Source organism: Salmo salar, chromosome 13 (assembly GCF_965601325.2).
Source record: "Salmo salar chromosome 13, fSalSal1, whole genome shotgun sequence".
Classification (NCBI taxonomy): Eukaryota; Metazoa; Chordata; class Actinopteri; order Salmoniformes; family Salmonidae; genus Salmo; species Salmo salar.
In genome coordinates, this window is record NC_138303.1 from 93,320,974 (window position 1) to 93,344,468 (window position 23,495).

Genomic DNA, 23,495 nt, shown 5'->3' on the forward strand with positions numbered 1-23,495 from the left:
AAATAAAAAGTATTATGTTGAAATTAGATTGATATAAGAACCTGTTAGTCAGATTAAGTCATTGTATTTAAGTTTAACCCTAATTTCAATGTTTACAATGCTGGTTGAAATGAGATGAAAACTGGTTGATTACTTTTTTCAAATCCAAATGTTTTTTCCAGGTAGATTCCACATCACAATAGGTTGACAAATGACGTTGCAACAACGTTGATTCAACCCGTGTGTGCCCAGCGGGAAGCATGTCCTTCATTCTTTCCCTAGGGAAATGGCATCAGGAAGGCACAATGTAAATAACTAAAGTGATGATTTGCCTTGTGTGTTGGTGCACTTGGGCCATCTTCCACCTGGTAACTGGGACTGGTAGTGTTTCTTTCCTGTAAGAGGGGCTGAAAATAGCCCTGTTTCCCCTAAGAGGGGGATTGCCATACAGTGCTTTGCTGAGCAGGACAAGAAGGGGGTCATTTGGTGTAAAGGTATTTGGAGGGAGAGTAGCCATAGAACAGTGTAATCATTGTCTTTACTGTAACGTTACATGTAGCAGTTTCTCACCTTTATGTCATAAGTAAGCTGATGTCATAAGTAAGACTTAGTTATTAATAAATACATGACTCCACACCTACACACACAGACCATTTCTGCTTCCTTTCTCGCTCACTTTTTGTATTATTGTTGGCTTCCTATTGGTGGAAATGGAGGGGGCAATATGTCAATGTTTCCTTCCATACGGTCCTTTCCCTTAAATAAACCCAGATGTTCAGTATAAAAGGGGATTGGAGCTCACAGCAGTCTGAGACCAAGGATTTCCACTCACGGTAGGGACTTTGATATGCATTACTTTGAACATCTTTGTAAAAAAAATATATGAATAGCACTGTAATTAGGGAGAACAGATCTGACTGATAATGTGACGATGCGTATTGTGGTCCAAGAGCTCATTTGTTTGGGGTACGAAACTTCAGCAACAATTGGATTTTCATAACAGTAAAGTTTGGCTTTTGTTCAGAATATAAATTATGGAAGCACAAAAGTATTGTAAATTACACATTATTAATGCCGTCGTAGGGATAACATTATTAGCATTTCTAAGAGTTGATTTCAGTGCAACAGCTTTGGAGTTGGTCTGTGTTTTGACCCTGCTTTTGGGGTAAATGGGTGGAGTTTGCAATATATTTGTGTGGGGAGGGGGACGTGTGTATCCTCTGTAAACAGTGACAAGAGACTGATTGCTCCTTGAGGAACATGAAAGCAGATTAGATAGGAATGCCTGAACTGAACTCCCATCTGTCATGTGCTGGGGATGTGGTCAAGGTCCCCACACATGCCAGAGATGAGTAGCTTCGCGAAGCCGCCTGATCCCGCAATATTAAATTAAACGCTGTGCGGACATCCGCGTAGCGTTTAATGTAAGCTTGCGGGATCAGACGTCTTTGCGAGGCTAAGAGATGAGGACACGTTGAGAGGAAATGAACTGTCTTAGGACAAGATTGCCTGTATCTGTGTGTGTGTGTGTCAATGAGCATTGCGTGGCACAGCGTCAGACCTGACAGATGCAGATAACTCCAAGGAAAACAGAACACAGAGGGACAGGACATGAGTCCTTTGGCAGTGAAAGGTTCCTTGAGTTATTGCTGTGAAAACATGTCACTAATATGAAAAACAGTGTATTGTTTTGTCTGAAAAGAATACAGCAGATAAATGATTTGTAATCTAGTTGTCGTTACTAAGTTTACAGCTGTCATGTCCTGATGAGATTTGTGACAGTATTGTTATGTTGTGCTTTGGAGGCATTTGCATATAAGATATCAACGCAACTGTTCTGGACCCTGTCTCTGATTGGTCAGAGCCTGGAGGAGCACTGTAACCGGATCCTTCGGGACGTGGAGGGCTCCCTTACGGCCCGGGATCGCGTGGGCATCCAGGATTTCGTTTTTCTGAATGCCTACACCAGTGAGAGTGCCTTCCTGGACAACTTGAGGAAACGCTTCCACAATAACCTAATTTACGTGAGTCTATCCTCTACACGCAGTCCGGAGATATCCCATTGCCTTCCTCTCGGCCAAAAAGCCACCCTACCTCAAGACCACAACGCGCCAGGGAAAATAGTGTTTCTCCCCTAATTGAACTGGCACTTTGCTCTGCTGAAACAGCAGCTAATGTGCTGTACCTACAGGGTGAGCTACCTTACTTTCTGTAAGGTCATGTAGATAACAAGCACACTACATTGTTGTTGCACCCATGCAGACAGGCATCCATCTCTCATAATGTTCATTCTAATACATTTCCCACAGACCTACGCTGGTACGTCCTAGTGTCAGTCAATCCCTACAAAGATCTGGGAATCTACACCAAGAAGCAGATGGACATTTACATGGGAGTGTACTTTTTTGTGCTTCCACCCCATATGTAAGTTGCATGTGTACATGTATAACATGTGTTTGCTTGTATGTGTGCGCCACAAGATATGCTATACAGTGCTGCCTATCTATCTACAGTATATTCATCAGCAGTGTTATTGAACCTCTACTTCATTGCCCTCCCTTTCAGCTACGCCCTGGCAGACAATGTCTGTGGAGGTTCGAGTTGCCAAATGTCAGCCTTGAAACCTTAATGACTTGGAGAAGATCTGCAAAGAGGAGTGGGACAAAATCCCTCCTGAGATGTGTGCAAACCTGGTGGCCAACTACAAGAAACGTCTGACCTCTGTGATTGCCAACAAGGGTTTTGCCACCAAGTACTAAGTCATGTTTTGCAGAGGGGTCAAATACTTATTTCCCTCATTAAAATGCAAATCATTTTATAACATTTTTGACATGCGTTGTTCTGGATTTTTTTGTTGTTATTCTGTCTCTCACTGTTCAAATAAACCTTCCATTAAGATTGAGACATGCTGGAGAGGCATGAAGGCCAGGAGTGAGGGAGAAGAGAGCCTGGGCTGTCAAGGTCATTAAGTAAGAGACAAAGATCAGAAGATATCTCCAAAGACAAAAGGTCAACATCTACCACAAATACTCCTCAAAATCGGTTGTACTTTGTGATCATATTTTGTAGGTTCATCAAGGGCTTCATGACCAGAAATCAGCCAGCCTGTGTTGACAACACAGAGTACTTGGCGTTAGTCAGGCAAATCTACCTCACACGGCTCAAGGAGAATCTACCCAAAACAGTTCTGGACAAGAACACTTGGCTAACCCCTCCCCCCATTATGCAGGAAGTGAGTCTCAATAGGGAATTGACTGCGCTTTAATACATTCTCTAAACTTATTTTACACACCTGTGTGTCATGGTATGAGTCAGAGGAGGATGGTGGGAGGAGCTATAGGAGGATAGGCTCATTGTAATGTAATAAATGGAATGATATCAAACACATCCGTTCCATTTATTTCATTCCAGCCATTACAATGAGCCCGTCCTCCTAGTTTCTCCCACCAGCCTCCTCTGTAATGAGTATACTGTACACCCATTACAATGAGCCCGTCCTCCTAGTTTCTCCCACCAGCCTCCTCTGTAATGAGTATACTGTACACCCATTACAATGAGCCCGTCCTCCTAGTTTCTCCCACCAGCCTCCTCTGTAATGAGTATACTGTACACCCATTACAATGAGCCCGTCCTCCTAGTTTCTCCCACCAGCCTCCTCTGTAATGAGTATACTGTACACCCATTACAATAAGCCCGTCCTCCTAGTTTCTCCCACCAGCCTCCTCTGTAATGAGTATACTGTACACCCATTACAATGAGCCCGTCCTCCTAGTTTCTCCCACCAGCCTCCTCTGTAATGAGTATACTGTACACCCATTACAATGAGCCCGTCCTCCTAGTTTCTCCCACCAGCCTCCTCTGTAATGAGCATACTGTACACCCATTACAATGAGCCCGTCCTCCTAGTTTCTCCCACCAGCCTCCTCTGTAATGAGCATACTGTACACCCATTACAATGAGCCCGTCCTCCTAGTTTCTCCCACCAGCCTCCTCTGTAATGAGTATACTGTACACCCATTACAATGAGCCCGTCCTCCTATAGTTTCTCCCACCAGCCTCCTCTGTAATGAGTATACTGTACACCCATTACAATGAGCCCGTCCTCCTAGTTTCTCCCACCAGCCTCCTCTGTAATGAGTATACTGTACACCCATTACAATGAGCCCGTCCTCCTATAGTTTCTCCCACCAGCCTCCTCCACGGTAATGAGTATACTGTACACCCATTACAATGAGCCCGTCCTCCTAGTTTCTCCCACCAGCCTCCTCTGTAATGAGTATACTGTACACCCATTACAATGAGCCCGTCCTCCTAGTTTCTCCCACCAGCCTCCTCTGTAATGAGTATACTGTACACCCATTACAATGAGCCCGTCCTCCTAGTTTCTCCCACCAGCCTCCTCTGTAATGAGTATACTGTACACCCATTACAATGAGCCCGTCCTCCTAGTTTCTCCCACCAGCCTCCTCTGTAATGAGTATACTGTACACCCATTACAATGAGCCCGTCCTCCTAGTTTCTCCCACCAGCCTCCTCTGTAATGAGTATACTGTACACCCATTACAATGAGCCCGTCCTCCTAGTTTCTCCCACCAGCCTCCTCTGTAATGAGTATACTGTACACCCATTACAATGAGCCCGTCCTCCTAGTTTCTCCCACCAGCCTCCTCTGTAATGAGTATACTGTACACCCATTACAATGAGCCCGTCCTCCTATAGTTTCTCCCACCAGCCTCCTCTGTAATGAGCATACTGTACACCCATTACAATGAGCCCGTCCTCCTAGTTTCTCCCACCAGCCTCCTCTGTAATGAGCATACTGTTCACCCATTACAATGAGCCCGTCCTCCTAGTTTCTCCCACCAGCCTCCTCTGTAATGAGTATACTGTACACCCATTACAATGAGCCCGTCCTCCTATAGTTTCTCCCAACAGCCTCCTCTGTAATGAGTATACTGTACACCCATTACAATGAGCCCGTCCTCCTATAGTTTCTCCCACCAGCCTCCTCTGTAATGAGTATACTGTACACCCATTACAATGAGCCCGTCCTCCTAGTTTCTCCCACCAGCCTCCTCTGTAATGAGTATACTGTACACCCATTACAATGAGCCCGTCCTCCTATAGTTTCTCCCACCAGCCTCCTCTGTAATGAGTATACTGTACACCCATTACAATGAGCCCGTCCTCCTAGTTTCTCCCACCAGCCTCCTCTGTAATGAGTATACTGTACACCCATTACAATGAGCCCGTCCTCCTATAGTTTCTCCCAACAGCCTCCTCTGTAATGAGTATACTGTACACCCATTACAATGAGCCCGTCCTCCTATAGTTTCTCCCACCAGCCTCCTCTGTAATGAGTATACTGTACACCCATTACAATGAGCCCGTCCTCCTAGTTTCTCCCACCAGCCTCCTCTGTAATGAGTATACTGTACACCCATTACAATGAGCCCGTCCTCCTATAGTTTCTCCCACCAGCCTCCTCTGTAATGAGTATACTGTACACCCATTACAATGAGCCCGTCCTCCTAGTTTCTCCCACCAGCCTCCTCTGTAATGAGTATACTGTACACCCATTACATACATTTATACTTGTAGGCCTCACAGATGTCGAGGAAACTCTACAGCCAGCACATTTTACGGAAGTACGTACAAGGAATCACAGGTAGGCCTACTCTACAAGCCATTTAATGCAGATTTGTACCCTACTTGACCATAGGGCTCACCTCAATGATCACACTATACATTTCAGTTGTGTTTGCTTACCCCATTTCCAGTTACAAATCAAGGGATTGACCAGTTCCCTATTCAAAGGAAGAAAAGAGAACTACCCTCACAATGTGTGCAGACCATTTGTGGACATCAGGATAAGTGAGGCTGAGACCTTGTGCTGATGAATTATGTGCCCAATTGTGTGCCTCTTACAGAGAGCCACAGTGATAATGACCAGCATTTTTGACCAGTTGACTTATCTGGTCAGGTGAGGAAGACATCCACATAAAAGCCTATCAGATGATTCGGCAAGAGCGCATCAAGGTAAACAAATGGAGTTAAGTGAGCTATGTTAAAGTAAAAAAAAATGTACCTTAAGGTCTAATTAAAGTAAGCGCCATACCCAGTAGTGTTCCTGTGGTGAAGTACGACAGGAATGGCTTCAGGCCTCGCTTCAGACAGCTCATCTACACTGGAACTGCAGCCTACCTGGTGGAGGAGGCCAAGATCAAACAGCGAGTGGAGTTCAACAACCCCAAAGGTTAGCACCACTGAGAGGAATAAAGCTGCCTAGGCGTGTGTGCATGTATCAAGTTCTGTTCTCACAGTGTAATGCACTGTGTTCATTCAACCACTGTTCTAAGTATCTGGGTTGTGTGTTCTTCCAGGTGTGTCAGTCAGCAACCTGAGTGACAACTTCCTGATCCTCCATATCCAATGTGAGGATATCAAGCAAAAGGTTGGCTGCGCAAAACGCTCATCATTGATGTGCACAAATGTATTTTTTTTTTATTAAGCTTTTGCACATATTATTTTCAGAATAGAATAGTAGAACATTTGCATTTCTATTGTTGCATTGTCTATTTGCTCAGGGGGACCTGGTGCTGCAGTGTGACTACCTGTTTGAGGCCCTGACCAAGTTGTCTGCTGGCCAACAAGCAGCACTGTATTAAAGTAGTCCAGGGCAGGTAAGACCAGTGTTCAACTCAATACTACTGTAGTCTAAAGAAAATGCTACTTGTTGCCAAAATTGTATGTAGTGTTATTTAATGTTGTGGTCGTTTGCAGTGTTAAGTTTGATATCCAGCCTGGCAGAGAGGGGATTGTTGACTTGGAGAGTGGCCAGGAGACCAATGATTTACAGAGCAAACAATGGCCATCTGATGGTGGCGAGTATGAAACTGAAAGACTGAGTGGCCATTCAATTCTCAAATGAACAAATACGTTTTGTAAACTATTGATAAACAGTAGGCTACGACATGAACACTTCTTATTTTTACTCAGGAATCAACTCAAAGTTCTGTCCAATGATTCAAAATTGAACTGGATCCCTTGCACTTATCAAAGTAATGGACTGGGCCAATAATCTGATTCTACAAGGTTTGAGGCATCTTGGGACTTATATCATAAATGAGAACCTGCATCCTCTCTAGAAGGGTTGGACATATTACCAAAACTCAAGAGCATTTCACAATCCCTTCATATTAACTGATATCTTGACAAATGGTTCATACTGTGGAGAAAATCCCAAAGAAATTACAGATGTTCCACTCTGACAAAAACTTCACCTGTTATTAAGCTACACATCACATACATGATCTCAGTTGTGATTACTATATTAGGGCTCATTTGTAAAATATGGTTCATTTTCTGGGGATATTTTCACTAGATATCAGCAATATGGTTAAAATAGTCAAACATTTATTTTGAAGCAATAGGCTGTGTCATCATTTGTATACTTTCTTACAAAGATGCTGTACCATATTTACATTAAAACCAACTAATGTATTCATAAAAATCTTTATTGTAGGAAATGTGTTAAATACAGTGCAAAAGACACTTTTACCAGGGAAATTACTGTGTAAAATTGTGACATTATTTGCTGTCTGGATGTGCTTGGTTTCATTTCTTGCCATCGGTCTTCCAAACAAGTTGTCTTGTAACGTCGCCCTCAAGGAATTCTTGTAACAGGAAGCAATAACATCCATTTAATTACACATCCAGCATCTCAAAGGTTCTCTAGGATGCCAAAAAAATCATTAATCCATGACTACAATATAAAAGGTGGATGTATTCATACCACTTACAATTCAGGGGTGGATTGTAACATATTGCTCTGGGAAAAAGTTCCCCTAGGCAAATATCTAGGGTCAGCTTCCCAACCCTTATCCATTAGTGGGGGAAATACAAAACTGAACCAAGATCAGCGTCTAGGGGTAACTTCAACAACTTAGCACACGTTCAGTGTCTTTGTACACAACACCCTCTGCTGGATGAAATGAGTACAAACAGAAAATAGAAGCAAAATTAAAGGAGAGCCGCACACTAGGAGCTCAGATGCAATATTTTAATAACCTAATATCCAACGTTTGGATGGACAATGTTCTAGCCAGCACCTCGTCTAAATAGGTGAGTTTCTTTCGCTCTAGATACAGTTTGCATATATCACCAATTCAAGCTAATGAATATATCTGTCCTTGACTCGAACCCCATTCGATGCATCGATCGGCTGTGGGTGGAGCAATGTCTACATAAAGGTGCAAATGAAAAAACACTCACAAAAGCTCTGACAAAGGGCCTTGAGGACAATACATAAAGCTTAATAAAGACCAGTCACACTAGCAAGAGCAGCGTGCAGGTTTCTTTTTTCTCTCATAAAACATCTCTAAAAATGGAAGTGGTCGGAAAAGGTATTGTTACAGTGTATTACTATAATCACTGAAATACAATTGACCTGAACTAGCTACTCTGTGACAATACATGAACTTCCATGCAATGTTGTAGTGACACGATAAAGTAAATCAGATTGTAAGCTGCACTTACACCCACAGATTTAAGGCACAAGACCACAGACTTAAGGCACCAGATCTCCTACTGGACACGTAACATGTCAACATTCATACAAAGATGAGACATACAAAACATATGGAAATACAGGGGGTCAAATAAGTCTTCTTTGACCACTGATAAAAAGAACAGCTCTTATGGAGGGTTTAGAAAACACTGATACGGCCATTTGGGACAACACACAAACCATGCTCTACTTAAGCAATAAGGCATGAGGGGGTGTGGTATATGGCCATATACCACAAACCCCTGAGGTGCCTTATTGCTATTATAAAACTGGTTGCCAACGTAATTAGAGTAGTAAAAATAAATGTTTTGTCATACCCGTGGTATACGGTCTGATATACCACGGCTGTCAGCCAATCAGCATTCAGGGCTCGAACCACCCAGTTTATAATCATGATTAGAAACTGGCAAAATTCATTAGTGGCTGTGATGCAGAAGCACAGAGGTCACTTGCGGTCAATGTCAAGGATGTGAGATTACCTGTGGGTATTGTGTGATCGCACTTGTTCTCTGTCAGTGATGGGTAATAGTCACTGCGGATACTGACAATGTTGGTTGGCTGGTATAGTTACTGGTGGTGATAATGTTGGTTGGCTGGTATAGTTACTGGTGGTGATAATGTTGGTTGGCTGGTATAGTTACTGGTGGTGATAATGTTGGTTGGCTGATATAGTAACTGGTGGTGATAATGTTGGTTGGCTGATATAGTTACTGGTGGTGATAATGTTGGTTGGCTGGTATAGTTACTGGTGGTGATAATGTTGGTTGGCTGGTATAGTTACTGGTGGTGATAATGTTGGTTGGCTGGTATAGTTACTGGTGGTGATAATGTTGGTTGGCTGGTATAGTTACTGGTGGTGATAATGTTGGTTGGCTGGTATAGTTACTGGTGGTGATAATGTTGGTTGGCTGGTATAGTTACTGGTGGTGATAATGTTGGTTGGCTGGTATAGTTACTGGTGGTGATAATGTTGGTTGGCTGGTATAGTTACTGGTGGTGATAATGTTGGTTGGCTGGTATAGTAACTGGTGGTGATAATGTTGGTTGGCTGATATAGTAACTGGTGGTGATAATGTTGGTTGGCTGGTATAGTTACTGGTGGTGATAATGTTGGTTGGCTGGTATAGTTACTGGTGGTGATAATGTTGGTTGGCTGGTATAGTTACTGGTGGTGATAATGTTGGTTGGCTGATATAGTTACTGGTGGTGATAATGTTGGTTGGCTGATATAGTTACTGGTGGTGATAATGTTGGTTGGCTGGTATAGTTACTGGTGGTGATAATGTTGGTTGGCTGGTATAGTTACTGGTGGTGATAATGTTGGTTGGCTGGTATAGTTACTGGTGGTGATAATGTTGGTTGGCTGGTATAGTTACTGGTGGTGACAATGTTGGTTGGCTGGTATAGTTACTGGTGGTGATAATGTTGGTTGGCTGGTATAGTTACTGGTGGTGATAATGTTGGTTGGCTGGTATAGTTACTGGTGGTGATAATGTTGGTTGGCTGGTATAGTTACTGGTGGTGGTGGGTGCGGTCATCAGGGCGTTTGATGTGAATGCGTCGCACCCTCTCGATGAGTTCCCGTTCCTCGTCCTCATCCAGGTGGTGGGATCGGCCTGCAGCGCCCCCTGTAGCCTCCAGTAGAGCGTTGTCTGGACCACGCCCGTCCTGAGACTCATACAGCAGGATGTTGAGTGTCTCCTCATAGATACGAGCCTCTGGGAACTCCACCTGAGGAAAGACTATACTGCTTAGACCACTCTAGGTACAAATACAAGGCTACTCACTGACAGGAGCCAGAGCAAGCAAGCAACATTCATATCATACATTTTCTGTGCTCTTGCTGTGGGAAACCAATTACCTTGGTTTGCTTCTTCTCTGTGGCGTAGACTATGGAGGTACAGCACACCTCAGCGATCTTACGGCCCTGCCCATAGAATGACCAGCAGCAGATCTCATCCCCGATCACGTCCTTGATGAAGAGCACACGGCCGTTGAAGCGCAGAGAGAGCTTGTCAAACAGCTCGATGTTTTTCAGCATGTTGTCATCAGAGTTGCTGTGAAAAGGTAATGACACCAGATGTTAATGTATGGTTGTCAATCGGTTTAAATCGCTATACACAACTGCTCTGGGGGTTGATCACTTACATCTCGTGGTCTTGACTCTGATTTTCAGAATTGGGATGAAAAGTTTATCTTGGATCATAGCTAGCTAACATTAGCTGTTTGGATTCATATAATGCGGCCCCGGCTTAATTGTTTCATCTGTCGGGAAGAATTACAACAAGTACCGCATGCTGTGTCTAGAGATGGCAGAAGAGACTCAGGGACTGTTCTTAACCACTGCCAAGATGTGGTGGCTTTTCGTGCTCTTTTCAGCAGCTGTGGCATTACCCAGGTGGGTGCTACATGTTCCTCAATGGAGGACCGGGTCCTATGGAGGATCTGACCGTCGGAGAAGCAAATGTGGTGCACTGATGAAGAGCTCCGGGCCCGTTTGTCAGACTGTCTTTGGTACAGCCAGTGAGAAACACCGATGCCCCCTCCGCTGAAGCTACACTGCCTTTCCAATCCAAAGTGCCTCAACTCCCAGCCTTTCAGCCAAAACCAAATAGACATTTAATCTTCATCAATTTAAATTTGTTTGTTTCACTTTTTATGCACTTTGATATTATTTTCTGTAATGAAAAGTGCTATACAAGTTAAATAAATGATAATTGATACAATCCCCTTCACACATACATTTAAGAAACACAGTGATGTGCTCATTATAAGTATTTTCCCACAATCATATGCAATGTTTAGCTTACCTGGTGTAAGAGTACTTGTTGTTGCTCCTGTTGTATAACAGCTTGACTGTGGGCTGTAATACAACATTAAAAGGCACAGAGGAAGTCAGTGTTGAGAAACAAACAGAATACAATATTGTGACATGTCTGTCTAATCATACATGTAAATTGTGAAATGTTTTTTTTGTACCTTGTTGGAGGTAGATATGAGTCTCTATTCTTCCTTTGATGAAGTGACCAAGGGCACTTTACAGAAGGGCTCATACATATCTTTGTTCTGAACGCATGGAGGAAAACAGGACACAAATAATTCAATGACGGCATGATGGGCCACACAAGCACACAAAGAAGGAGAGACACCAAGATAGAGATGAATTACAGGTAATTGTTTACAGTATGTTAAGGTGATACACAATACCTGTAAGGCAGCATGGCACTCATCAGCTAACCCCTGCACCAGGTAATACTTGGCCTCTGCCAGGAGCTCTTCCACCTCTCTCCAGATCTCAGGCAGAGGTACAGCACCGTCACGCAGGTAGTTCAGAATGGTCCCAAAGTGCTTCCCACACCTGTCAATAAGGATCCAGCCTGCAGCAGAGGACAGGGCTCATTACATTGAGAAGTGGCAGAGACAACAGAGTGGAGATAGTAGACTGTGCGTCTTCATATAGCGCCATCTCAGAAGACATGATGGGAGGCAAGCAAGGGCAGCTAGCCTGGGAGAAATGTATCCTATGCAACACGAAGGAACATGGAGTGTCAAGACTTGGCAGTGGACAAAGGTTTGGGAAACCCTGGGTGCAGTCAACCCATGTCATCATCAATACCTTCGCTGTCTGTGAGGACCTCCATCCTACCGCTGAACATGGCCTTGAGCATGGTGTCCTGCTTGGTGAGGGTCTGCATGGTGGTGTAGTAGAGTGCCCCGCCCACGTTCAGCTTCACATACTTTGAGCTGGGGCAGGAGCCCTTGAATGAGGTGGTACGGGTTGTAGCCGCAGGCAACGCCGAGCTCACCGCACTTACTCCTGACATCTCTTCCTGCGAGTCAAAACAGTCAAAATTTTTGTCAATAGCTACAATGATGAACTTCACAGCTGATATCAATCAGGCACCCCAAATAAATTGCAAGTATTGCTTTCTGTGTTTAACGTTAGTAGTTCCGCTAGCTAGCTAGTTAACATAAAACTGCCATAAGCAAACAAGAAAACGTTCACCCAGAGCTGGCGCTCCGAGTAGCCGAGGACTTTAATGCAGGGAAACTTAAATCACTTTTACCAAATTTCTATCAGCATGTTAAATGTGCAACCAGAGGGAAAAGAACTCCAGACCACCTATACTCCACACACAAAGACGCATAGAAAGCTCTCCCTCGCCCTCCATTTGGCAAATCTGACCATAATTCCATCCTCCTGATTCCTGTTTACAAGCAAAAATTAAAGCAGGAAGCACCTAGAAAAAAAAAAAAAAAAGTGGTCAGATGAAGCAGATGCTAAGCTACATGACTGTTTTGCTAGCACAGACTGGAATATGTGCCAGGATTCCTCCACTGGCATTGAGGAGTACACCACATGTCATTGGCTTCATCAATAAGTGCATCGATGAAGTCGTCCCCACAGTGACCGTACATACATACCCCAACCAGAAGCCATGGATTACAGGCAGCATCCACACTGAGCTAAAGGCTAGACCTTCCTCTTTCAAGGAGCGGGACTCTAACCCGGAAGCTTATAAGAAATCCCGCTATGCCCTCTGACAAACCGTCAATACAAGACTAAGATCGAGTTGTACTACACCGGCTCTGACGCTCGTCGGATGTGGCAGGGCCTGCAAACCATTACAGACTACAAAGGGAAGCACAACTGAGAGCTGCCCAGTGACACGACATGAGTGTGACCACGCTCTCCACAGCCGATGTGAGTAAGACCTTTAGACAGGTCAACATTCACAAGGCCGCAGGGCCAGACGGATTACCAGGACGTGTACTGCGAGCATGCGCTGACCAACTAGCAAGTGTCTTCACTGACATTTTCAACCTCTCCCTGTCCGAGTGTGTAATACCAACATGTTTTAAGCAGACCACCATAGTGCCTTGTCCAAGCACACCATGACAGTCGTGAAGCGGGCACGACAAAACCTATTCCCCCTCAGGAGACTGAAAAGATTCGGAATGGGTCCTCAGATCCTCAAAAGTAGAGGTCGACCGATTAATCGGAATGGCCGATTAATTAGGGCCGTTTTCAAGTTTTCATAACAATCAGAAATCGGTATTTTTGGACGCCGATTTATTTTTTATTTTTTTAGACCTTTATGTAACTAGGCAAGTCAGTTAAGAACACATTCTTATTTTCAATGACGGCCTAGGAACGGTGGGTTATAACTGCCTTGTTCAGGGGCAGAACGACAGATTTTTACCTTGTCAGCTCAGGGATTCAATTATGCAAACTTACGGTTAACTAGTCCAACGCTCTAAACACCTGCTTTACATTGCACTCCACGAGGTTACGCGAATGCAGTAAGAAGCTAAGATAAGTTGCTAGCTAGCATTAAACTTATCTTATAAAAAACAATCAATCAATCAATCATAATCACTAGTTAACTATACATGGTTGATGATATTACTAGTTTATCTAGCCTGTCCTGCGTTGCATATAATCGCCTAGGTACACGTTGCTCCAACCATAAACATCAATGCCTTTCTTACAATCAATACACAAGTATATATTTTTAAACCTGCATATTTAGTTAATATTGCCTGCTAACATGAATTTATTTTAACTAGGGAAAGTGTGTCACTTCTCTTGCAAACAGAGTCAGGGTATATGCAGCAGTTTGGGCCGCCTGGCTCGTTGCGAACTGTGAAGACTATTTCTTCCTAACAAAGACAGCAGACTTCGCCAAACGGGGATGATTTAACAAAAGCGCATTTGCGAAAAAAGCACAATCGTTGCACGACTGTACCCAATCATAAACATCAATGCCTTTCTTAAAAATCAATACACAGAAGTATATATTTTTAAACCTGCATATTTAGCTAAAAGAAATCCAGGTTAGCAGGCAATATTAACCAGGTGAAATTGTGTCATTTTGCGTTCATTGCACGCAGTCAGGGTATATGCAACAGTTTGGGCCGCCTGGCTCGTTGCGAACTAATTTGCCAGAATTTTACGTAATTATGACATAACATTGAAGATTGTGCAATGTAACAGGAATAACGTTTTGTTTTCGAGATGATAGTTTCCGGATTCGACCATATTAATGACCTAAGGCTCGTATTTCTGTGTGTTATTATGTTATAATTAAGTCTGATTTGATAGAGCAGTCTGACTGAGCGGTGGTAGACAGCAGCAGGCTCGTAAGCATTCATTCAAAATAGCACTTGTGCGTTTTGCCAGGAGCTCTTCGCAATGCTTCAAGCATTGCGCTGTTTATGACTTCAAGCCTGTCAACTCCCGAGATTAGGCTGGTGTAACCGATGTTAAATGGCTAGCTAGTTAGCCGGGTGCGCGCTAATAGCGTTTCAAACGTCACTCGCTCTGAGACTTGGAGTAGTTGTTTCCCCTTCCTCTACGTGGGTAATGCTGCTTCGAGGGTGGCTGTTGTCGATGTGTTCCTGGTTCAAGCCCAGGTAGGAGCGAGGAGGGACGGAAGCTATACTGTTACACTGGCAAGACTAAAGTGCCTATAAGAACATCCAATAGTCAAAGGTATATGAAATGCAAATCGTATAGAGAGAAATAGTCCTATAATTCCTATAATATCTACAACCTAAAACATCTTACCTGGGAATATTGAAGACTCATGTTAAAAGGAACCACCAGCTTTCATATGTTCTCATGTTCTGAGCAAGGAACTTAAACGTTAGCTTTTTTACATGGCACATATTGCACTTTTACTTTCTTCTCCAACACTTTGTTTTTGCATTATTTAAACCAAATTGAACATGTTTCATTATTTATTTGAGGCTAAATTGATTTTATTGAGTTAAAATAAGTGTTCATTCAGTATTGTTGTAATTGTCATTATTACAAATAAATAATAAAATCTAATGGGAAAAAAATTGGCCGATTAATCGGTATTGGTCCTCCAATAATCGGTGTCGGCATTGAAAAATCATAATCGGTCGACCTCTAGTGCGAACGGCCCAGTACATCACTGGGGCCAAGCTTCCTGCCATCCAGGACCTCTATACCAGGCGGTGTCAGAGGAAGGCCCTAATAGTTGTCAAAGGTTTTTGAGCCGGTCACGGGTGCACCTCTGCCACGCTCAAGGTACTAAACGATATCATAACCGCCATCGATAAAAGACAGTACTGTGCAGCCGTCTTCATCGACCTGGCCAAGGCTTTCGACTCTGTCAATCACCGTATTCTTATCGGCAGACTCAATAGCCTTGGTTTTTCTAATGACTGCCTCGCCTGGTTCACCAACTATTTTGCAGACAGAGTTCAGTGTGTCAAATCAGAGGGCATGTTGTCCGGACCTCTGGCAGTCTCTATGGGGGTACCACAGGGTTCAATTCTCGGGCCGACTCTTTTCTCTGTATATATCAATGAAGTCGCTCTTGCTGCGGGCGATTCCCTGATCCACCTCTACGCAGACGACACCATTCTGTATACTTCTGGCCCTTCCTTGGACACTGTGCTAACAAACCTCCAAATGAGCTTCAATGCCATACAACACTCCTTCCGTGGCCTCCAACTGCTCTTAAACGCTAGTAAAACCAAATGCATACTTTTCAACCGTTCGCTGCCTGCACCTGCCCACCCGACTAGCATCACCACCCTGGACGGTTCCGACCTAGAATATGTGGACAACTATAAATACCTAGGTGTCTGGTTAGACTGTAAACTCTCCTTCCAGACTCATATTAAACATCTCCAATCCAAAATCAAATCTAGAATTGGCTTTCTATTTCGCAACAAAGCCTCCTTCACTCACGCCGCCAAACTTACCCTAGTAAAACTGACTATCCTACCGATCCTCGAATTCGGCGATGTCATCTACAAAATAGCTTCCATTACTATACTCAGCAAACTGGATGCAGTCTATTACAGTGCCATCCGTTTTGTTACCAAATCACCTTATACCACCCACCACTGCGGCCTGTATGCTCTAGTCGGCTGGCCCTCGCTACATATTCGTCACCAGACCCACAAGCTCCAGGTCATCTATAAGTCTATGCTAGGTAAAGCTCCGCCTTATCTCAGTTCACTGGTCACGATAACAACACCCACCCGTAGCACACGTTCCAGCAGGTATATCTCACTGATCATCCCCAAAGCCAACACCTCATTTGGCCGCCTTTCCTTCCAGTTCTCTGCTGCCAGTGACTGGAACGAATTGCAAAAATCGCTGAAGTTGGAGACTTTTATTTCCCTCACCAACTTTAAACATCAGCTACCTGAGCTGCTAACCGATCGCTGCAGCTGTACATAGTCCATCTGTAAATTGCCCACCCAATCTACCTACCTCATCCCCATACTGTTTTTATTTTATTTACTTTTCTGCTCTTTTGCACACCAGTATTTCCACTTGCACATTATCATATGCTCATTTATCACTCCAGTGTTAATCTGCTAAATTGTAATTATTCGCTCCTATGGCCTATTTATTGCCTACCTCCTTTTGCACACACTGTATATAGACTTTCTTTTTTTCCTACTGTGTCATTAACTTGTTTATTGTGTTATTGGCTTGTTTATTGTTTACTCCATGTGTAACTCTGTGTTGTTGTCTGTGTCACACTGCTTTGCTTTATCTTGGCCAGGTCGCAGTTGTAAATGAGAACTTGTTCTCAACTAGCCTACCTGGTTAAATAAAGGTGAAATAAATAAATAAGACTCCACCACACTAGTCATAGACTGTTCTCTCTGCTACCACATGGCAAGCGGTACCGGAGCGCCGTCTAGGTCCAAGAGGCTTCTAAACAGCTTCTACCCCCAAGCCATAAGACTCCTGAACATCTAGTCAAATGGCTACCCAGACTATTTGCATTGACCCCGCCCCCCTCCCAACTCTCTGTTGTCATCTATGCATAGTCACTTTAATTAATTCTACCTACATGTACATACTACTTCAACTAACCGGTGCCCCCGCACATTGACTCTGTACCGGCACCCCCCTGTATATATTGTTATTTTTTACTGCTGCTCTTTAATTATTTGTTCCTTTTATCTCTTATTCTTATCCGTATTTTTTTTAACTGCACTGTTGGTTAGGGGCTTATAAGTAAGCATTTCACTGGAAGGTCTACACCTGTTGTATTCGGCGCAGGTGACTAATACAATTTGATTTTGAACTTTTGATGACAAGCTAGCAGGTTTGCGTTCAAAACCCATACACATGGGTGCCATCATAACTAGCTCGTTTGTTTAAAAACTATCCGTTTTTAACGAGCCAAAAAAACCAGAACAAACCCGGTTCTTAAACAGGGGTAAATAGTTAGCTAATAATATAATATATGGGGCCAATAACAATATATATGGGGCCAATGACAAGTCTAACCTGCTAGCTTGTCATCAAAAGTTCAAAGCCGTTTCATGTTAACTAACGTTAGCTAGCTAGCGGAATCTAACTACTAGTTAAACACAGAAAGCAATACTTACACTACAGCTACTGAATAGTTATCTAGCCATTTATCTGGATCGAACTTGCTAACTCTGGTCTGGCTAGCTGACTTCATGTGAATGCTAGCTAGCCTTGAAAGCAATTGTTTTAGGGACCCCCGCTAGCAAATCCATTGTTGTTTTAGCAGGACGGTTGGCTAGCTAGCAAACAGTTAGCTACATAGCAGCTACCTAAGTTGCGTCGTTACTATCTGTGGTTCCAGGTTGTCAAGAATTCCGCTAGACAAAAGCCTAGCTAGCTACATCCTGTAGATTAAACGTTACATAACTATCTAGTCGTGTGTGTACTATAACATTATCTTAATTGTCGAATCGCCCAGTTACTAGTTAACTAACGTTAGTTAGCCAGATATATAAAAAAAAAACGTACCATAGGACCCGGTCAGTCAGCCTGGAAACACAAAGTTGGCTGGCTAGATCGTGTTACACACAGACACAGACTTCTATGGTAACGTTATATTGACGTTCGCACATTTTACTATTCGGGATGGAAACAAGATTACCCAAAAACGAAACTATCAACAAACAAAAAAAGATTCATTCAACTTTCTCTTAAAAATAAAAAAACGGATCTGAGATGGGAGGGCGGGCCGTCTTCCGGCGCCAGCAGCCTGCCACTTTGAAATCTTAGATAGTCCCAAAAACTTTTCTGCCGCAGCCACAATAATGTCCAGTTGTTTGACTTCTTTGAGACTGGAGCCGTACAGTTTATAATTGTGCCACTGAACGCCACAAAATCCAGGCCTGTCAGAAAACATTTACTACAGGCTGTGCTACCTCCACTACAATATCTTCACTAACGTCGCTTGTATTCTCAATTATTTAAATTCCATCCGCATTCGATTGAACGCTCTAACTTTTGCCACCTCAATCTCCTTCACCAGGAACATGATCCCCACCACAATTGCAACACCGATCGTCCTTCTATACACCATTCTTCAGCATACTCCGTCCGTCTGCACACACTTGAAACATGGCCAAATCCTTAAACATTTTTACAAATCTCCTACAGCGTATCATACATACCCAATCTTTGCGTAGGTAGGCGCTCTTTATATATATATATATATAATAAAAAATACAGGGCCGATAGACTTATTTGTCTCCATTCACCCAGCGGGTCAGACGCCGGGCACCAACCACAACAATAATCCTCTTCAGGTATTCAACCTGAACATCCGTCGTTACTCCTGAAATGACTCCTTTGATGGGTGCTCTGCTCCGAAGTTCAAAGCACAATACTTCTGTTGTTCGGATTCTTGTAATGCCCACTGCAATTTTCCTATTTTCTTCAGAAATATAATTTATCAAAATAAGACCACGCCTGGTCACTCTGATAGACAACTTTTCCCAGCGCATACTTCACATTTTCCAACACCTCAAACGGGTCTCCTACATATGTATCATTACCCAATAAACGCATCCCACCACGAAACGATTCATTATCATTTATAAACGTATCCTCCACTCCAATTTTAGACTATTCCCTGTTTTGTTCAATTTTTAGACACTGGTGCGTTGCGTGGGTAAAATCACCGAGGAAACCAGATAATAATGACACAAAAACGATGTTCTCTGTCACATACTCAGTCACAACACACGTGCCTGGCTGCAAAAGTGCATTGTGAGTGACTTCCGCAGCAGGCGCACAGCTCGTGTACAGGCAGCAGCAGGCCAGCAGCAATTTCAGTAAATTTCAAATCATTGTTGGCTGACTGCAGCAGCAGTAATATGCGTTCAACGAGACAAACCCAACAAATATAGTTGGTCACGAATGTTTATATCTTGAACAGAACTTACAACATCAATCAACATGTTTCAATCAAAATTGTACATCCAGAAGTACAGAAAAGAGTGGGAGTCTGTACCTGAATTTAAACGGTGGCTGAAGCCAGTAATTGGGGACGATTGTCAGGCATACTGTGCGTACTGCAAATCAGATATGCTTGCAAAAATGTGTGACATCAAAAAACATTGTGCTACAGCAAAGCATATAAATAAATCAAAACCGTACAACCCCCGCAAAGCAGTTAGCACAGTTGGTTAAGAAAGTGGATAACTGCAAAAGCGTAGAAGCTACTATGGCGGAGCATTGTTCGCTGCTAGCATGCAACCATTTAGGTATGACTTGCAAGGCTGCCTTTTCAGATTCTGTGGCTGCAACAAACTTCCAAGTGCACAGAAATGATTAGGGGAGTACTGGCTCCTTCTTTTCTCAAAAGGGTAACATCAGATGTGGGGGATGAGAAGTTCAGTCTCCTTTTGAATGAGTCCACTGATGTCAGTGTCTTGAAATACCTGGGTGTGGTGATTCGGTATTTCAGTGCTAAAAAAAGAACCGTTGTGTCCACATTTCTCGGGCTGGTTGAATTGGAGGGGGGCGATGCCAGATCAATAGCAAAGGCGGTAGTTGAGTTTCTTGAGAAGTGTAACTTTAAAAAAGAAAATCTTCAGGGTATTGGCACTGATAATGCGTCCGTGATGACTGGGGCGCACAAGATTTTAAAGGAAGAATGTGCATTGCCCAATTTGGTACTCATCTGCTGTGTGTGCCATTCTTTACAATTGGCTGACAGTGCAGCATCCAAAGAAACCATCCCTAGGAGTGTTGAGTACTTAATCAGGGAAACCTACGACTGGTTTTCCATTTCCCCAAACCGGCATGAGGCGTACAAAGCAGTGTATGCCACCATTAATTGTGGCCAGAAACCCCTGCAGATCACCAAAGTGTTTGCCACACGTTGGCTATCGGTTGAGCCTGCGGTAACTCGTATATTGAGCCAGTGGGAAGAACTGAAACTCCACTTTGAGTTGACCAAGGCCAGTGAGCATTGCTACATGGTGAATGTGTTCCACGCCGTGTACATGGACAAGACCAACTACGTCTACCTGACATTCTTGTAATTGATCCTGTCCGACGTAGAAGTTGCAGTGAAGTCATTTGAGGGAGAGCAAACAGATCCTGTCAAGCTTTTGGACAATCTGGTACACCTCTTAACATCAATTTGCAGCAGAGTAGTCAACCCTATGTCAAAAATGTATGTTCTGAAGGATAGACATCTCAGTCCATCACCATTCCTTTGGTACCTTTTCGAGAGAATGGTGTACCAACTCAGTCTTGTGCCAGAGGACAAAAAGGAAATTCGGAGACGGTGCATTAACTACATTGTTGCTTTAAGCAAGGAGCTGCAAGCAAGGCTGTCAGACAACCTAGAAGCCTTGCGAAACATGGCCTTGTTCAGTGTTAAGGAAACGCTAAAGCACAATAAAGGCACCACCAAAATTATTAAAGGAGCTGAGCTACTGGGATACCAGCCCCAAACAATTGATCAAATTGTTTCCCAATGGAGAAACATCCATCTGTTTAGGTGGGACTCAACTGAAAATACAGTTGAGTTTTGGAGTGAAGTGAATAACTACACGCACTCTTCCAGGTCAAATCCATTTGAAGAACTGTGCAAAGCTGCACTCACTGCCCTCTCCTTGCCACACTCAAATGCGGAGGTTGAACGGCTATTCAGCCAAATGAGTGTGGTCAAGTCTGAGTTAAGAAATATGTCACTTCACACTCTCAACTCCATACTCCTGATGCGGTATGGACTGAAGCTGGCTGGTGATACCTGTTACCAGCATAAACTACCAAGTGAAGTTCTGCAGCAGTTTGGCACCACAGCAGCATACAGCTATAAGGCCACAGTTTTACGTTATTACGTAATGACGTCATCACGCAATGACAACGTCATTTAGCAACTTTTAGCAACAAATCGACCTGCCGCTAGCAACTTCCCCTGAAAATTTATTGGCAACACAGATCTGTGTTGTGATAATTGTGTTTGCTCTATAAATCCTGTTAATTTTAATATGCCTTGGGACCGTGATATATAGGCCTAAGGCCACACACACAAAGCTGGATTCCTAAGGCCGAGACAATAAGACCGTGGCAGAATAAATTCAAACACATCTTTGTTTTGCCACAAAACTGGATAGCAACCTCTGTCCGGTTCAGTCCACAAAGCATATTGCATGTAACAGACAGTTAAATGACCTACAGGATGGTCAAACAAGATAATGCTTCTGACATTTTCAGACCACTAAGCAACTATTGATTTAGAACCACAGAGAGTTACCTCAAGGAGCAGCCTCCACTATTCCAGCACCATTTCAACTTCAACATGTCAACATCATCAAATCACCTCTAATAGTGACAACTAAAAGATACTGAAAACAATTTAGTCCGATCAACGTAAACTACATTTGATGTGGCTGTCCATGGCTCTGATTTCTGTGTGTGTGCATGCGCGTTGGTGCAAGTAGAAAATATATTGCCTCACCCCACTTGTAGAGAAATGTCAATGCCATCCTCCTCTCTTTCATGTTGACTCTGTCATACAGTACAGGTTTTATTTTTTGTTGTCCTAGGCTACCTGGTTAAAATACTTGCTTGCTAGCCTAACTTCCTTTCGTTGGTGACGTTAGCTAGCTAGTTAACATTAGCCTTCTACATCTAGCTACATATTGAACTTCCATCATCTCAGGCCAGGGGCACAACAATGTATGGATCAGAATCACCATTATAATTATTGGCCAGTACGGAGAATTAAGTAAAACCACAAGTCCAAATCCCTATCTCCATCCATTGCTAATTTAGGAAAGGGCCCATTTTAGCTAGCTAGCCAGCCACTGGAGGACAACACAATGAGATGCAACAATTCAAGTTGTTTCTGTCAATAACGTATGCTCTCAATGCGATTTGATAGGAGTGAAGCCAAAATCCAAGCTGGATTCCTTTTGGCATTTTTTGGTGCACCAGGACCATTCAGTTGAGCTCGCTTAGTTTAGCTCAACGCTGATTGGCTAATTTTGTATACTTTTTTATCAAGGGAGGCCAAATGCTTGCACTCCATTCAATTAGTGATGGGCATTCCGACGCTTTTCATTGAGCCGGCTCTCAGCTCACCAAAAAGAGACGGCTCTTTTGGCTCCCAAATGGCCCTTTTAAAAAAAGTTTGCGATAGTTTGACTATGAGTGGTGTTAAAACAATTCTAATCAAATTATTAAATTAAATCATACTCTACCTTAACCACAATGTATTTAAAAATGCATTGGTTTGTTATGAAAAAGAATGCTATTAAACATTTGCATTTAAAGTATAACTTTGTAATGTATATAAACAAAGTGCATATAAATCTAACCATTCAAAACAAATACAATCTGAACAGCATAATAGAATATTGCACCATATCAAAAAAAAAAAAAAAATAATTTCAAAACTGCAGCATCACACAAATTGAAAAAAATGTAAAAAAGAAGGATCCTATTACACATGTGCATTTAAAGTATAACTTTTTTAATGTATATAAAAAGTGCATATAAATGTAACAATTCAAAACGAATACAATCTGAACAACATAATAATATAATATTGCACCATATCAAAGAAAAATAAATAACAATGTGCAAAACTGCAGCATCCCACTTAAAACATTAAACTGGTCCCTCTTTTCTCTCTCTTCTTTATTGCCATGTTAT

General features: G+C 42.9%; 1 long non-coding RNA gene and 1 pseudogene across 2 annotated transcripts; one reads left to right on the plus strand and one right to left on the minus strand.

The window, feature by feature from the left end:
• Positions 1–1,813: 1,813 nt before the first annotated feature.
• Positions 1,814–3,289, plus strand: LOC106568220 (uncharacterized). The gene is made up of 3 exons (XR_001320246.3): positions 1,814–2,003; positions 2,289–2,403; positions 2,545–3,289. It is a non-coding gene; the product is annotated as an uncharacterized LOC106568220 (long non-coding RNA).
• A 4,191-nt stretch (positions 3,290–7,480) lies between these two features.
• Positions 7,481–19,573, minus strand: LOC106568214 (BTB/POZ domain-containing adapter for CUL3-mediated RhoA degradation protein 3-like; annotated as a pseudogene). Its single transcript, XR_014380185.1, has 7 exons — positions 18,336–19,573; positions 12,165–12,378; positions 11,756–11,925; positions 11,528–11,614; positions 11,359–11,411; positions 10,410–10,605; positions 7,481–10,279 (listed from the first exon to the last, which is right to left on the minus strand). The product of XR_014380185.1 is annotated as a BTB/POZ domain-containing adapter for CUL3-mediated RhoA degradation protein 3-like (transcript).
• Positions 19,574–23,495: the final 3,922 nt, after the last annotated feature.